Source organism: Solanum lycopersicum, chromosome 9, assembly GCF_036512215.1.
Source record: "Solanum lycopersicum chromosome 9, SLM_r2.1".
Classification (NCBI taxonomy): domain Eukaryota; kingdom Viridiplantae; phylum Streptophyta; class Magnoliopsida; order Solanales; family Solanaceae; genus Solanum; species Solanum lycopersicum.
Window position 1 is genome coordinate 33,449,095 of NC_090808.1, and position 5,000 is coordinate 33,454,094.

The window sequence follows — 5,000 nt, forward strand, 5'->3', positions numbered from 1 at the left end:
TTGATGACTTGATTTTTTTTAATTTCGAAATCCTTTGTGCTTATTCTTAGTTAAATGTGTGGAATAGACCAAATCCTAAGAAAATTTGAAAATCAAGCAAGGAAAAAACTTTTTTATTTTATTCTTCACGTCCAGGATTACGTCCGGGATCATTAGATAGGAATCTAAAGATGAAGCGAGAAACAAAAAATATCACTACTGTGTAAACGAAGAGTTTTGGAGTAAGCATTACACAATCTCCAAGATGATTTTTTTGAAAAAAAAAGAAGAGAATAGATCATCCATCGCATATCCTAGTTTGACACCAAGCAACGAAGCTCTTTCTCTAAAAGACTTTTCAGAAATTCTTTTATAATAAGAGTTTGTCATTAACCTAATTTTTTATATACACAAGAGGAGCCTAATAAGGTCTTTCACTTGAAAGGAAAGCGCCAAAAAAGAAGGAAATTAAGTTAAGCCAGATTTCTCGTGACTATCCAAGAATTTCAATGTTTGAATCGAGATTTCAAACGGTAAAGCTTATCTGATTTTATTGATTTTCGAATTTTTTCTCGAATAAATCATGAATTTTCTAGGATATTATTATGGATCTCATCGAAAACTTACAGCAGCTTGCCAAACAAAGGCTAAGAGAAAAAAGAACACAGGTATGACTGGCATAATATCTACGATTGGATTCAAAAAAGCATAGGCCTCGGGCAATTTGCCGAAGAAAAAACTACTCGAATAAATGGTCGAATTAAGACTGATACCGATCAAACTAAAGGTATTAAGCATAACAGACTTTTTGTTCTTGGAGATAATTGCATTTTGATTGAGTTATTTATATAAGGAAAAGGAAACTAAGTTATAAGGAAAAGGAAAGTAAGTAAGGTAAACAAAAAATCCTTCTTTTTCTTTGAACCCACCCAATCAAAAATCCTCCTTTGAGAAAAGGAGAATCGAAAAAATAATATTTTCATACAATCTTAATTGAATTATATGTAATGATCAATAAATTAAGTTGAATTCTATATCTACACATATCAAAAACATAGAAAAATCCGAATACGAATCTAATAGATTCTATGGATATTTGGGCTAGAGTTGACAAACAAACAAAACCAGCAATATACTTTATTAGTATCGCATAGAAATCTAAATGGGGCGTGTCCAAGTGGTAAGGCAACGGGTTTTGGTCCCACTATTCGGAGGTTCGAATCCTTCCGTCCCAGAACATATATATTCTCTGACAATATAGATTGCTTTTTTAACAATGTTCTGTTTAAAATCGAAATGTTAGCTGGAATGTGATTGTTGTTTCTGATTTTTTTCTTCGATGAATCGTTTTTTTTTTCAAAAACTGAATCGAGATACGAAAGAATCCATATTCCCTATCTCATATTCTCTACCCCCTAAATTAGCCTAATTAGATTCAATTTGCTTTTTTGTGGATTTCTTGACTTTTCGCCAAGAAGGGGTTTTTGGTACTAATTCAATTCACTAAGTCTCTTAATTCTTAATCAATGAGGTAGGCTAAAATAGAAAAAAGGAGCAAAAACTGGACTTAATCTGGGCTTGTTTGGCTTTGTGCCCAGCCAGCTCGCATTTCGTAAAAAAAAAAAAGACTAGGACATCCCCTTCTTTTGATTTATGCTGCATCAGTCCCAGAGAATGGGGTAGATAGGAGTTAATCAATGATGGGAAGGCGTTCATTTCAATATCTATAAACGGTGACAATTGCTCAGTCTATTTGATCGAATTGATAGATACGAAACCCTCCCCATTCTTTGGATTTTATTAATCAGATGAAAAAAAAGACTTATCTTTTTTCCAAAGATGATCAAAAGTTATTTTTAACTATCAAATTTTCTTGGAATAATGATGTCGAGAGGGGAACTTTCGAAATTGATTCGAAATTTCGAAAGAGAAATAGTTAAAATCATTCCTTAGAAGCTGAATCTTTCTCTCCTATTAAGTCACGTGAAGATGCAGAATTAAAAAGAATTCGTTTATTCGTCTTATTTTATTTATATAAAAAAAATTTATTATATATATTTATTAATTAATATTATAATGTTAGACAATTTAATATTAGCGATGGAGTCTTACTAAGACTTCTTCAGAAAAATATTTATCCACCCTATATCTATAGTATTAATCTATAGTATTATTTATATCTATATACTATAGATATAGAAGATATAGAAAATACTTTAGATTATGGTGTTTATACATCAGCCCAACCAATGACTATTCATGATTCCATAATTGAATCAATTCCATACCGGTTCTTAGAGGAATGTTATGGTAAAACTTCGTTTGAAACGATGTGGTAAAAAGCAACGTGCGACTTGAAGGACACGATCCGTTGTGGATTTGTACATCCACCATTTTTTGTAGGAATGAAGGTGCTCTTAACTCGACATCATTGGTTCTGTTTCACTAGAACCCCTCGTTTTTTGTTGTCTTGGAATATAAATAGTCCATCATGGAGCTCGAGTAGAAAGTATTAATTTCTTTCTCGGGGTAAGGGTCTAGGGTTAATGCCAATCAATAAAACAATTGAAACAACTTCGTAAATATATCTAATATATCTTAGGTATGGAAATCGAAAGAATCCAATTCGAGCAAGTTTCAAATTAAAAAATTTATTGGAATTGATCAAACTTTTTCGATCCAAAGTGTTTCACGAGGGAATCCATCATCTTGTAGGATTCTTTCATAAAAATCGCGAAAAGGGTATGTTGCTGCCATTTTGAAAGGATTAAAAAGCACCGAAGTAATGTCTAAACCCAATGATTTAAAATAAAACAAAGATAAAGGATCCCAGAACAAGGAAACACCTTTTTAATTGTCTTAGTAACTGGATCAGACTGAAGAATCCGATTTTAAACGAGACAAACAAAAAAGGAGGATAGACCGCTCAATAAATGAAATTGCGGAAAGATTTTCCTTTGAACTGTTTGAAAGTTATCCAACTTGAGTTATGAGAGTACGAATGGTTTATTTTTCATTTTAAGGAAGAACGAAGAAAAAAAGACTTAGATCTTTAATTGCTTTGATCATTTTATGGATCCAGTTGTCATTTCTTAGATAGAATTCCATACAGAGACAAAACTTTGAATCAATCATTTTTCTCAAGCCGTACGAGGAGAAAGCTTCCTATACGTTTCTGGGGGGTGTTGTTCATCTACATCTATCCCAATGAGCCGTCTATCGAATCGTTGCAATTGATATTCGATCCCGAAGAGAAGGAAAAGATCTTCAGAAAGTGGGTTTTTATGATCCGATAAAGAATCAAACTTATTTAAATGTTCCTGCTATTTTATATTTCCTTGAAAAAGGGGCTCAACCTACAGAAACTGTTCAGGATATTTTAGAAAAGCCAGAGGTTTTTAAGGAACTTCGTCTTAATCAACCGAAATTCAATTTAGGAAATAAATTAAGGAAATACAAAAAAGGGGGTAGTGATTTGTATATAACTTTGTATGACTTTTCTCTTCTATTTTTTTGTATTTCCTCCCTTTCCTTTTCTATTTGTATTTATTTATCATTGCTTCCAGTGAATTCCGTGTTCTATAACGACAAAACCTCTTATTTTATTGATCTTCTAAATAGTTAATTCGGGCATTTCGGAATGAAATGAAGTTTGCTTATCTCAGTTAACTTGATTGAATCCATTATGAATTCAATAAATCTAAGTAAATTTAAGTAAATTGTAGTTTTGTTTTCCACTTTTTTTTTTCAATATTCAATATTTATATTGACAACAGTGTATCGAACAAATATAATTCATTGTGATAAATAAAGTGGATCTATTTAGTTTTATTTTATTTTTTAAATGAATTCGAAAGTGTGAATGTATTTTTTTCGATTTCTTCTTTCAATGGTTTTTGGTTGTCTTGTCTAATCTAGTTATTTCTTTTTCTTCGGATTGGATCTACATAATTTTTTCGATATTTTCTTCGGGTTGCTAACTCAACGGTAGAGTACTCGGATTTTAAGTGCGGCTAGTGTCTTTTACACATATGGATGAGGTGAGGGATTCGTCCATACTCTCGGTAAAGTTTGGAAGACCGCGACTGATCCTGAAATGGAATGAATGGTAAAAATAGCATGTCGTATCAACGGAAAGTTCTGAAAATATTTCATTGTTCCTAGATGGGTATAAAACTGCGTTAGAATTCTTGGAACGGAACAAAATAAAGTTGGGTCGAATGAATAAATAGATAAGGCTGCGGCTTCAATTAAATTATAGGGAAAGAAAAAGCTACGAGCTTTTGTTCTTAATTTTAATGATTCCCGATCTAATTAGACGTTAAAAATTTATTAGTGCCTGGTGCGGGAAGTGTTTCTTGTCCTATCAGTGTGTTCTAAATTTTTTTAATGAATCCTAACTATTACCATTTTCGATTATGGAGATGTGTGTAGAAGAAACAGTATATTAATAAAGAAAGTTTTTTCCGAAGTCAAAAGAGCGATTAGGTTGAAAAAATAAAGGATTTCTAAACATCTTATTATCCTATAACACTATAACATAGACCAATTAAATGAAACGAAAAAAAAAGAGATGATAGAGAATCCGTTGAGAAGTTTACCTGTATTCAAGGTATCTATTCTTACTACAATACTTTGTTTTAACTGTATCGCACTATGTATCATTTGATAACCCTCAAAATCTTCCATCTTTGGTTCAAATCGAATTTCAAATGGAAGAAATCCACAGATATTTACAGTCGGATAGCTCGCAACAACACAACTTCCTATATCCACTTATCTTTCAGGAGTATATTTATGCACTTGCTCAGGATCATGGTTTAAATAGAAATAGGTCGATTTTGTTGGAAAATTCAGGTTATAACAATAAATTTAGTTTCCTAATTGTGAAACGGTTAATTACTCGAATGGATCAACAGAATCATTTGATTATTTCTACTAATGATTCTAAAAAAAATCCGTTTTTGGGGTGCAACAAGAGTTTGTATTCTCAAATGATATCAGAGGGATTTGCATGTATT

The 5,000-nt window shown here is 31.8% G+C and overlaps 1 protein-coding gene across 1 annotated transcript in view; it reads left to right on the plus strand.

Moving 5' to 3' along the window:
* The window catches only part of LOC138338147 (cytochrome b6-f complex subunit 4), an 81,710-nt gene that overhangs the window by 72,904 nt on the left and 3,806 nt on the right, over positions 1 to 5,000 (plus strand). The window lies entirely within an intron of this gene.